This window comes from Pararge aegeria, chromosome 3, assembly GCF_905163445.1.
Source record: "Pararge aegeria chromosome 3, ilParAegt1.1, whole genome shotgun sequence".
Classification (NCBI taxonomy): Eukaryota; Metazoa; Arthropoda; class Insecta; order Lepidoptera; family Nymphalidae; genus Pararge; species Pararge aegeria.
In genome coordinates this window covers 13,532,097-13,545,713 of record NC_053182.1, presented here as the reverse complement: position 1 = coordinate 13,545,713, position 13,617 = coordinate 13,532,097, and the positions used below count along the sequence as shown (strand labels likewise).

At 34.2% G+C, this 13,617-nt stretch overlaps 1 protein-coding gene across 9 annotated transcripts in view; it reads left to right on the top strand.

The window, feature by feature from the left end:
- LOC120637070 (protein muscleblind) overlaps window positions 1–13,617 on the top strand; it is a 378,716-nt gene that overhangs the window by 104,845 nt on the left and 260,254 nt on the right. For all 9 annotated transcript variants that reach the window (XR_005659419.1, XM_039908683.1, XM_039908680.1 and 6 more), the window contains exon 3: window positions 5,148–5,188. The gene's annotated coding sequence lies outside the window, so the exon portion shown is untranslated. The remainder of the gene's footprint in view (window positions 1–5,147; window positions 5,189–13,617) is intronic.

Below are 13,617 nucleotides of genomic sequence, written 5' to 3'. Positions count from 1 at the left end.
TGTTGGCCGCTGACTTAATAAGTTCGCCAAATGTATTATTATTTTGTGTCCTCCACTGACAAGTGCTAATAAATTTATTTGGACTATGTACTACAAACGTATAGCATTTTATAACAATACTTAGTGAAGCTGAAGCCAAAACTAGTGAACCAATCGCTAGTTTTGGCTTGGGCTTCTCTATTTAAAAATTAGTAGTAAAGTTAGAGTATTTGCTATATTTTCAGTATTGAAAATATAGCAAATACTCTTTGCTATATTTGCAGTATTTTCCTTTGAGTATTTGCTTTTAGACATATTGTAAGTTATATACTTACAATATGTCTCTCTCTTCGGACTTCTCTTAGGACTCTTTCATACGAGGAAGGCTTTATCCAGAAGACAAATCAGTAAAATTAGACTAAAGAAATTGGGATACATACAGGATACTTAATGATAATATTATATCCCTAAACGTCGCAGCGCAAGCCTCTCTTGCATTTAAATTGTTGTAATCTACAATATAAAATTTTTTTTGGAGTTTTAGAATAGAATAGAAAAAAACTTTATTGCATCAAAACACAGAAGGAAAAACACAAATAAAACAAGAAGAATAGTGATCTTTTAAAGGCAACCCGAGCGTGGAAGCCGATAGAAAGGTGGAAAGTGGATGGTGCATAGAGTTAAAAAAATAAATATAATAAAATAAACTTACATGAACATACTTACTATATTTACGTACTAACTACAAAAATGCAGGTATAAACGTATATAAATGTGAATATATATTTATGATACATATATGCTATAATAAACTTAAATAATAATAAATTACATAGATACGTAATAACTTTTTAACTTGTTTTATTATATACTTGTGGAAAATATAATTTAAATCTGTACTGTAGTGCAGTAATAATACGTCCATTATACGGCAAAATTTCTCATTCAAATTTTAGCGCGTATGAGGTAGGTATCTATGAAGCTAATAAATAAGCCGAATGCAATCAGTCGCAACATTTACTGGACAAAGTAGCTTGACCATATCAATCTTCTCTAATAACACCGTTCACGTTTGGTACCAACGTGGTACCAAAAAAATTTCAACATTTGCAACGCAAATAGTAACGCATCATTTGATGTTTGGGGAATTAAAATGTGTATACATCTATATCACCTGCAATATACACTGACTATTGGTGTTCAGAAACTCTTATTGGATAAGTGGAATCCTGATAGGGTCATTCCTTTTTCAGTCCGTATATGTATCAAGCGACGAACTTTAATACCTTTTGATTGACCACTAACTGACTGATCCCTATCAACGCACAGTGTCCTAACGTATTTAGGCAATATAATTTGGCATACAACAATACTAACTTTGGCGTCCGCTATAAAATATTTTTTAAAAATTTATCCCCAAGGGGATAGAACAGGGGCGAACTTAATGTGAGCGAAGCCACGGATAAAAACTCTTAATGAAGAATTTGACTCATTCTTGCTACTATTTTGTTTTAAATTATAGTATTGCTTGTACATCTGTAATTATCAATCTTATTGTATCGCGGTAAAATTAAACAACTAAACGTACTATGACTGTAAGTTGGTACCTACATCTCTAATATACAATTACGTTGTAGTAGGTACGATTGTATAATAATTATTTTTACCTAAAACTTATTTATTTCCTGTTGCTTTCAAATAATGCCCGCATTTTAATACGAAATTAAATTGGACTCGGCCAAAGAAAGTCGATAAATAAATAGGAGTGCAGTTCGTTCGCCGATATCGTTCACGGGTGACGCAACTCGTTAATCATCTCTAATACTCCGGCTCGAAGGACCAACCTCGTCACCATTATTAACACCGGCGAGATTTGAACGCCGACCTATTTGTTATAATTACTCGTAAGGTAAACAAAATATAATGAACCATTTGACACTGTCGCTCTAAATTACCATCCCGATCCGAAAATTCTCGGATTATTTTCGGTAAAGCGCTAATTTATGTAGGACCTGGTTTCTTAAATCATCTTTGTGGAGAACGGCAACGTTGAAGATTATCGTACAAGAAAACTGATCGTATTCCGAACTTTTACAAAATAATAAACATAACAGTTCATTCATTCAAGGGAAATCGAATATTATTTCAAAAAAAATTACCGAATCTAATCTTTGAGATGTCTTAACATAAATTGATTGAGAGATGGTGATAACAAAAAAATTACTAGGCTAAATTTGTTCTGGGTTCTTCTTAGTTTGAAACCCTCAAGGCCTTAGGTTTAAGTTGGCAAACGAAGTTATTACCATCGACTCACAATAATGTAAACATTTAGGCATGTATGACGCTTTATAAGTACCTGTGATCAACATGAATAAAGAAATTTGAATTTGTTGTGTATCATTTACTTTTCTACAAAATATATATAAATAAAAATAAAATTTTACATAATAAGACAAATAAGATAAAATAGAGTAGAATTATGTTGAGCTATAAAGTGTATACTGACTAGTTGGTCAACTGGTTAGCATGTTATGGATGATGTGAGATAATGATTAAGATTCGATTTGCGGGTCGGGTTTATGTCAAGTAATTCTCCGTAACAGCCCGGTGATGTCGTACTGCAAGAGCAGAAAAAGTAGAGCTGGCGTCACTCACAGTTAATGCCAATAATAACATGTGACAATACTAATAATAACATGTGATAAGCGTAAACTCAAAGAATACTTTTTAGCGAAGTTAGTTGGCTGACTCTTTTGTATCTCGTATAGTTTATATGTATTATTTTGGTACTTACTACTATTAAAAATTAAAATTGACAGTCTTACTTGGTTCCTATCGTTCTACAATGTAGCAGTATGTTTTTCCCACAGCTGGTTTTATTCTTCTAATTAACACCTTAGGTAATCGTTGCAGATAGGCACCGAGGACAAACCTCTGCGGTTTTTTCGGTGTTTTATACTAACCATTTTATTGTAATTGCTTTATTTGATAAATAAATAAAAAAAAAAAAAAAAAAATTAAACCTACCAATCTGCTTAAGCTTTTCATTAGCCTTTACCAAGATTGGTGAAATTCAGACAAGCAAACACACAAAAAGCAGAAACACTTTCGCATATATACCATTTTCAGGTCAGTATGATTAAACGCTGGTTTCGAAATTGTAATCAAAGAGGCGAGTAGTATCTTAAAGTCATTAACAATTATTCTGTTATCCTCCGGCGCGTAATGAAGATAATTTGCTGTATACAGACGCAGCGGGAGATGTCTCTAGCTAATTGAATTTCACAACATCGGGAAATAACTGCGACTGCAGTGAAACTCTTTCTGTAAATCGTGAACACTGGAGGGTAGCTTAATTGCGCTGTCGTCTTACATTACCCTGAATTATTTAAGGCCTTTTCGGCAAGGAAACAATAAAACAATTCTCTCGTTTTAGTAGAACTCAAGGAAACTTTTTCAGTAATCCAAATACTGAAACGTTTACTTCTACGTGTAATATAGTAAAGAGAAACATATTCAAACGTCCATAATAGAAAGAAGAAATGGCAATAAAGCGCGAAGCAATCGCTCGCCTGTACTCGGCACAATACTCGACGCGACTCCATTCGCACTGTTTTTCCCGGTCGAGGGACAACTGCAATTTCCCGCGTTCCGTATCGCGGGCGACGTACAAAAATTGCTTTTCTGAACGTGAAAATATAGAGAAAAAAAACCTATGCTATGCAAATTTTTGTAAAGTCATTCGGAGGCGTGCGTTTGTATTTCTCGGGCGAGGGTAAGAGGGTAAAGAAGGCGAACAATCGTCGTCTCGAAGAATTCCTTTATTTTGTGAGAGGGATATTGCGCGTCGGTTGCAGGCGTATGCCGCCAGCTGCCACCGAGCGTTGTTTACCGGCGACCGGCAATCCCGGCGATACTGAGCCCGCATCCGACGCGTTGCAGTGACACACCGAACGCACCCAGTGATTGCAGGCCCGTCGAATTAACTTGTGCAATCGACTATTTAATCCGAGATGTCTGTTGACAAATCCCCCGTCGTATTTACGTAAATTTATTTGCAGAGCGCTACGTCTAGGCGCACGTCTTGATTCGACGCAGGTCAAGGCTCAATTTGCTCGTAAATACAAATAAATAGGATACCCGTCTGTATCTCATTGCCCGATGCTTATCATATTTTATGGTTTCGTAAACTAGGGGACAATTTCGCTATAATTGGAGCGGTTGTTTTTTGATACCGATTTCATTACCCCCGCAACCTAGCTTACTCAATTTGTCATTTTTAAGCTCTATCCACAATGCGATTTCCTTTAGCCTTTTACTTTTTCCTGGCAATAAAATGAAATTGAATGAATGGCCATTCTTTCCATAGCCGAGTTAAAGTTTTTGAAACGAGAAATTCACGGCTAGTTAAAACAGTGTTATTCATTAAGTAACGGAAATTAAAAGATTTCACTCATTAAAAATCTCAAAGAGAAAATTCAATTTTTATTTCTCTTGGCTCTAACTGATAAGACAACAAACATACAAATAAAATTTATATATATGTAGAAAATCAATCAATCTTTACTGAGAACATAAATATATGCGACGAATGAAAAAAATGAAAACAAATAAATATTATAAACATTAAATTAACAGTTTATCATCCTATATCGAGTGTAAGCAGTGCGGTGCGCCTGTGGTATCAATTCCATTAATTGCGGTCTTAATTGGAACTTAATTTGATCAACTTCCATTTTCTCAATGCAGAAAGTGGAAATAGCTATACTATAACGCGGGGATAGAGTTCGGCACGCACCTCTAACTTTTCGGAGTAATGTGCGTTTTTCATGGTATTTTAAGCAATTAAAATATCACTTGATTTAACCTTCTCTATAAAGTTCTCAAGGATGTGTGGACTATACCAATCTGCACTTGGCCAGCGTGAAAAACTACAGTCTAAACCCATCTTATTCTGACAGGAGACCCGTCCCCTATTGTGGGCCCGTAATGATAATGAATATAGTAAAATCACAATAAAGAAAAAATAAATATGACCGCATATAGATTGTTTATTTAGGCCTATTTGAATTTAGTATTTAATTTTATTTCATTTAGATTCCTTAGCATAAGATTTGTTTGCTCGAAATCGTAAAAAACTTTAATAAAACTGTAAAATATTGTTTCAGATTACGTTGCCGCTCAGTGTCCAAGCGATAATTTGCGAAAGGTAAGGATTAATTTTTGTTGTTTATATGATAACATAATAAGGGAATTGAAGAGATGAGCTGTAAATGTACTTAAACTGAATTTAGGTACTCTGATACTGCTATTATATACAGATGCAATGTAGGTAATAGAGTAGTCTTATAAAAAAAAAGACGCACTGAGATCAAGTAAAGACAATTTTTTGCTTATAATATAAATCTAATTGTAATCATTTGTGGAGTTAACACTTTGATCACACTATACATCATACATTCTATATCTTATTTTACATATAAAAAGCTTAGACAAATTTTTAATTAAAAACTTACATAAAATCATCAACTTAAAAATAGAACCTACTAGTTGTCCCGGATAATTTTTTTTTTATGAATGTTATATTTTAATACTTATTATCCTATTCCGGTTTAAGAGGAATCCAAAAAATCGTATATCATAAAAATTGGTCCAGCCGATGTTGAGTTATAAATGGTGTAACTAACTTCTTAACTTTTGATTAGGTTTCATTTTTAAGTCTATAATTTAAAAAAAATCCAATGTCATAATAACGTTACTACTTTTACCCTACTGCCAAAGATAGAAGAGTATTGATTTTTGGGTGTTTAAATACATTTTTAGTTACATTTAAGTATTTATAATGAAAAGTTTCATGGAAGTTTCATAGAAAGTATTTAGGCCGTGCCGTTATAATCGAGGCAGCCGATCAGTACTTTGTGAGCGCACCCTAACCGGCAATTTGTATTCACGAGCGTGGGGGCTAGGTACTCCGCCAAACTATAGTAGGTATAGGTCCTCAGCGTTTTATAGTTTTTATCGGATATTGGCCTAGATAATCCACTGTAAGTCCACATAATCTTACAGGAAAAAGTATTTTTGTGGTCTATGCATAGAAATTATATTATAAAAATTAAGGATCAGTAAAACTATACGATTAATTCGTTTAAGTTTTCTATTGAATGGAATATTTTAAAGACTACACACGTCAATTAAAAATGATGACTCTAATGATAAATATTTTAACATAACAAAACATTTTCAACAATATCTTGAAAGTTACGAGATTTAAAGAGTATATATGGTACCAGTACGATGATACTCTTCGCAGGTCAATTTGCTGCAACTTGCAAGTGTAAAGGTTGTAAAGTGGCTATCTGATGAATGTTATGTCAAAATACGTCCATTAAAATAAATAAATCTGCATACTCAGAGTTTATACTATGATATTATTGTCAAGCACGTGGACATCGGCTTGTGCACTGATGGTTTTGGGTATACGTACGCTTAATATACTACGTAGGTGGTCATTAAATTAATATTAAAGTCAATAATATCGTTACTACAAATTAACTTACAATGCTAGGTAGCTTGAATCTATAAAATAAAATAGAATTAAGAAAGTAGACACATAGGTACATTTGTTGTCATGAGTAGACTGATGCTAAAGATGCAAATGTTGCAAAATAGGTAAAAATACACGCAGTGGCGTCAGCATGAGCAAGATTGTTTTTTTAAGCTCGAAAGAGCCGCAGTCCTCTTGGCACCTGTAATGCACTTGATTTTAATGGTTTTATTCGTGATTTTAATTTTTTTAAAACCATTTGAAAAATCATAGATCAGCTCATAAGCAACTTGCATCTGTTGTTGCTATTGCGGCTTTTGCAACAGTGTGCGATCAATGTATATCTGCCCTCTTTATCATTTTATCGTTTTAACGTCGTAACATTAATTCAAAGGCAAATACCGAAAAGCAATAAAACCCCATAAAACTGTACTAAAAAGTAGTTCGCAAATATGGCACGATATTTATGAATTCGTACTGTGGATGTATTAAAAATGGAAGTGGGGAGTTTACGATTCTCATCGAGCGAGCCTGGTTCGGCTCCATCTTCCTATTTTGTGCTGGAATAGTCCTAATAACATGCCACAACTCATTCTGATTTATACGCTCTCGTTATAATTGTGCGCTTCGTTGGTATGGTTCAAGAGACGGTCGTAAAATTTCATGTGAGTTCACTACATTAAACGTTTGTCACCCACTGGTACTGTCTCTGCGTCAATCCTAAGGATTCATAGCAGTTCATCACGCCAGCATCGCACGTTGCTGTCAAATCACCAATTATTCGCAATAAAGAAGACGTAAAGTAGGCACTGATCCCTATCACTATCACTGGGCAGGTTATCACTTTGTTTTAGTCATTTTGCTAGGTCCAGGGATAACCGTATGTCAAATGTGGTGCTTGAAATGGGAACAATATTTCAGCTGTCATTTGTATAAGGACATCCAGTTCATGGTAGCAAAGGTCAATGGGCGCACTGGACTTGTTTATCATGTCTATCCGTTGTGACGATACAACTTTCACAACTTGACGGTATAATGACTTATTAGTGGTATTGAACTCTTTATTATACACTATTTAAACGTAAAAGTATTAAAATTTTTCCTAAGTTTGGTGTTCGAACCAACTGTGTTTTTTAGTGTTAATTATCCAAATACAGATCACCAAATTTCACACTTGATTGAATATATCCAAGTAGGTAAACGGTGTTTTTCAGACACAGACTAGCAAATAACCCAACTGGTACTTCCGGGTTGACAGGTCTGTTTGGGATTTCGAATGGGGTCGCCTGAAAATCATCGTTGTAGCAGAGAATACGGCTACAACTGTGCGGCGATATTTTTTATGATATGAAATAAAGACACAGGTTCCTACATTGTTTAGTTGTATTACTTTAACTTGATTGCCATTAATATTGCCAGGTACTAAAAGTAAAAGATTAATAAGATATCAAAAAAGGCCCACTCTTATTATTTAAATGATTTCAAAATCATTACAAATTTCAGTGTTTGAATCCTAGAGAATTTTTAGCTGTCGTCGCCTAACCTACACCGTTTCCATCTACTCCGCTTCCCGCCTTTGCTCTGTTGCAATTTTCATGCAGGCTATTCGCAAGAATGGATTTATTCTTTCTGGCAATTTGCTCCTAACTTTCTTGCGTATTGTTCGAGTTTATTTAATTCCAAGCTAATGGAGCTTTAAGTCTAATTCTCTATTTGGTTTTGTATGTTTTTCTGCAATGAGATCTGCATTGAACGTTTTGTTTTTATCGACGTAAACTTTTACACTTAACGGATAATGGACGTTGTGTTATGAATTGTGATTTGAGCTTGATTATAAGGCATTGGCTGAAATTTATATTCTTCATCATTATCATCATCATATAAACCCATTACGGCCCCCCCAAAAATAGAGTCAAATTCCTACTGGGCTATCACCGGTTCTGCTTATATTCTTAATGGCTTAAAATCCGCAATCTTATATCAGCTTGTTATTCAAATTCCTCTAATATCACGATTACAAGCATTCTACTTAGAAGATGAAGGTGCAACTACTACATAAATGAAACTGATAGAATACGCATGAATTTGAAAAAAAACACTCATTTCAATTATTATGTTATCTTCTATTTCATTACTATAATAAAATGATGAGAATGATGATATAATGAAAGATGTAATGCAGTTCCTAAGTTGGCACAAAGTAACCTTTTTCACTATTAACGTTTTAACTGTTAAGAAAATACATGCCAGTATCAACATAGTAGTTGACACGGTTAGTATTCATTTTAAAGAAGAAATATATAAACTACTTAATGAAACAAAATATGAAACGCAGACGATGCGACGCGGCAGTCGCACCGTCCGCGGCGCGACCACCGCGTTGTATAGCCCTTGACACTCAGCAGTTTGAACAATTCGCGTTAAATCACTTTAGCGGAAAGAACTTCAGCGAACAGCGAAAACCTAGGCGAAACAGATGTAAGTATACCATCATTAACACGGAAAAGGTTTACAATACACAACTCTTCTCTAATATTCTCTTGATAAGTAATAGGAAATGATGACTTAGTATGAAAACTTAGAATATACTAACAATATTGGACTAAACACACCTATGAGAACATAATGTAGAACTCTCAGGCATGCAGGTTTCCTCACGATGTTTTCCCTGGCTATTGAAGCAAATGATATTTTAATTACTTAAAACGCGCATTACTTAGAAAAATTAGAGGTGCGTGCTGGGATTCGAACTCTGCCCCCCGAAAGTGAAGTTGAGCTCCTACCCACTGGGCTATCGCTTATTTCCGCATACAAAGTATTAATATATAATGATTTGTCTTTACCATCATGTGTCGCATGACAACAAATGGGGTTGGAGTGTGGCATGTAAGTCGGTGCCAATACTTTTAAGTGAGTAGGTTATATTATTTCCTGAAAATGCGTGGGCAAGTACTCGCGGCCTATTATCGAACTATGTTAATGGCCCAGTAAAATTGAGCGAAGGACGTCTTAAAATAGTTTCGACTATTTGCTACCACATGACTCACTTTGTATTCTCTAAAGTATGTGTGTATTGCGAAAGTTGTTACAATTTTATAACAGCTTAATAATTCTTCAGAAAAACGTAAACAATGTTAAAATAATACCTACTGTTGTAAGTAAGGTATGTTCCCGGTATAATGCGAGATACTACACCAGAACATACTAAGTTGCAATGGCGTGCATAGAGGGTATGCACAGGGTATGCAGATGATACAAAATGAAGAAAATCTCCAGTATGAGCTATAAATACTTAAGGGTAGGCTTTTTATAACTCTTGCAATGCCTATCCTTATGTGTTTTATAACTCGTACTCGATTTTCTTCATTTTATATCATCTGCATACCCTGTGCATACCCTCAATGCACGCCACTGCTAAGTTGTATGGATTTATTTTTAGATTGTTGCCTGGTATTAAAAGACAAGTCTATGTAAAATTAGCCTTATTGGTTTTTAATTCTTTTCCTCTAGATTTACGAAAAATTAAACTGAACAATTAGTTACTCTTGCAGACGGAGATATAGAGACAACGGGAAATTTCTCGCTTAGTTCATTCAAAATACTTGAAACCTTTTTTAAATTATTTATAGTTTACGATACAAATAACCTAATATAATTGGACTAGACTAAAATCCAAATACAAGTTTAAATTACTTATAAGTATTAAGACCACAAAACTATATCAAATATCCCGACTTAGTTGGTTTGGCTGTTTTACTAAAGTTCATTAGTTTCTGTGATCAAAGGGCAAACTGTAAACAGAGCCGACTTAACGCATTTTAACTCCCCCTCTCCAATAATTACGGACTCTGGTACAATGCAATCAATCGTCAACTTTTATTTGAGTTATCTCCGAAATAAAAAAACAAGCAAACAATTGGCGAGGTTCGGATTTCGTGGAACGCAAAGTTTGAAGGTGAGCCAACGACCGTCTCCCTAATAGAGAAGAAAAATACGTTAATGTACCCTCAGATCCCGAAGACAAATAAACCTAAGCGGACATGGGCGAAATAAAAGCGGGGTGGCACCGGGACAAACGACCTCATAGAATGACTCACACCGGATAGAGATGTCTTTATTAATTTTTTATTTTGTTTACTCGGTATGTATACCTATATATTTTATTTACATAACAGACCATATGGTCTGAACGCCTATATATGCGTTCATATACAGCTCAGTTTCATAATCTTTGAAGCAAAATGTACGTAAAATTCATTCTAAATTTTGAAAGTTGAATTATTTGCAGGATATAATAATAAAGCTGTTGTACTTAATAAACATACCGATGTGAATTTAAGTGAAAGCATATACTGTAACTACTTTAACTACTGGTATACAAATAGGTCTGAATTGCTAAACACATATCGATTCCGCGATGTGGAATCTCGAATGGTGATTGAACGTTAATCATATGAGCTTAGAATGGAACGCAGTACTTATATCTATATTTGTGTCAGTTGCCATTTCTGGAATAATTGCAAAACATAATCGCAGACATTGCCGCTTTTTAAAACATGTCAAAGTGATTTATTTTTTTGTTTCAATAGGTAGATAATACTGGAACGCGGCTTGCTTTTTTTATTTTTTTTATTGTGTAAATAGAAAACCTAACGCACTGTGGTGGCAACGTTTTCTGGAAAACAAATTAAAAATTTAACATCTCGTCAACCCAGTTGTTAGAGACAAATATAGTTTTAACCCTAGCGAAACTAAATGGATAAAAGAGTTTTTGCTCGGTTGAGCGCAAGAAACAATATCCAGTTTGTGACAGTGCTGGAAGTATCCTAATAGTATAGGGTTGACAGTTTCCAGTATGATTCTATATAGGTGAATATTCTAAATATTTTTTTAACAAATAATAATAATAAGAATTTTTTTATTTCATATAGAAAAATGTATACAGAAGGAATCTCCTTATGAACACAATGATACTCTATGGATTTGTGCACAAAGGAGTGCTTAAACACTCTCACCAAGGTAACTTGTGTTACGAGTGTCACCACCTTCCTTCGGTCCCATTGCAATAACGTGAAATTAGGAAAATACAATCATCGCGATACCTAATAGATAAAACAAAAGTTATATATTTAATTAATTACAATGATTTGAGTATTTTTTTTTCAATTACATTGTGGTGCGTGTGTGTGTGTGTATATGTGTGTTTGAAAAGTGCGTAACATACGTATTATTTTATGATTTTAAGTAGCTCCTCTGTTTCCTTGTATGTCAAAGTTTTTAACCACGACGTAAGTATTTTCTTGCATTGATAACGTGGCTTAGAACTTATATTATGAATCAAAGAATGCAATGTTAAATGTTAGAACGCAATGGTAATAAATCTTGACACAAATTATTAGCGGTTAAATTAGAGCAGCTTCCATTATTTACAATTGCAGATTGAAATTTTAATTACGCAAACGGACATTTGAATAAATCAGCTTTCATTGTAACAAACTTTTAAAACAACAAAGTCTATTTAAAACAACTCACTTCATTCGTCTAACAGAAGCTAATTAAACCTTTGCAAAGTTTTAAGCCTTTAAGATTGGTTAAAAATTAGAGAGTCCAACGGAGTTCAAAATATTTCCCGATGTTTTAACAACCCTGTTATTAAAGAAACGGATTCCTTGAAATCTTTTTGTCCACGTCAAGTCTTTGGCTTCTCATAATCCTCATTCTTGAAAACATTGTTATTTTTAATTAAAGTACTTTAATATAATAAAACTTGTAATAACGGAGGGCCAAAATTACGGCCATTGTACGCAACGTTTATCGCTTAAACCGGGAACATCCAGTTCCGAAATCCTTTCATTTCGACTCTGACATTTATGAATATTAAAACGTAACACTGTTGTCATTTCAATATTTGAGAATTCATCTGATAATTAAATCAACTTTGTTTCTTTACTGATTTAGTGTCCATGTTTAGTTCAACACAACGTACATGTCGCGACGTATAAAGTTTAGCGCACACTTCTGCAAGACATATAAGATGATCAAGTACCACACGCACTTATTTTTCATCTACAGAGATAGAGACCGAATGACGGGGTTTTGCAGAAATCTGCGAATAACCTTATTGATCTACGCTACGTTACACCACCTAGTTCCGTGCCGCCTGAAATTCCAGCTTGTAACAGCCATATTATACGTTTTTTCACGTTGGTTCGTTAGGGAAGTAATTAGATTTTAGCCCACTGTAGTAAAACTCAGTAGTTTTCATGTGATTTAGTTAAAGTTTAAAGTTTGAATGCGGAATTCTATTCGGAATATGTAGTAGGTACCTGTAAAGTTTCTATCTGTTTTGGTTTAAAATCATTTTTTTTTTATTAACTTTACATTGTTGCTGGCGGTTTTTAATTATAGTAGTAGTTTTCGAGTGCTCCTAGTAGTATGTAATGTGCCTACTTTGTTCCAATAAACAGTAATACAAACCTGGGAACAATTATTTGGATATAATCTGACGACGCCTAAAGACACGTCGTCTTATCATATCTTTACCTCGAAATATCTCGGTAACGCGACACTTTGGAGTATTATGTAAAATTAAAACTTTTTTCGTTTTTGTATCCTTTACAACACTACTTTCGCCGTGCGCCGCGATTTAGAAAAAACATCAAAATGGCGGCGAGTCGCTATGCCAGATAGGTTTAATCCCCTTTAGATGTATGTTTAATATACCTTATACACGATTCGGTGAACTTCGTACGAACAAAAGAACGTCATGCAATGAAAGTAATGCGATAAAAAATATTCATTGCAAAGAGACTATCTAACTCAAAGAAGAAAAAAATGCATTTATTATATAACTGTAGTTTATTTTATAGTGTAGTAGTGTTAATAACAGTTGGAGTTACCACAAAACTGATAAAGCTATTATAAAATAATTCCCAACGAAATTGAGATGCGAATTATAATACATGTGTGAACCTCGGAATCTTCATCAAATTACTACGCCGTGCAAATTAAATCTAACTTCTAATTTGGGCGAAGCTATTATGACTTGAGGTCATTTTAAATTTAGTGAGCCAATTGAATTTTCAATATGTTTT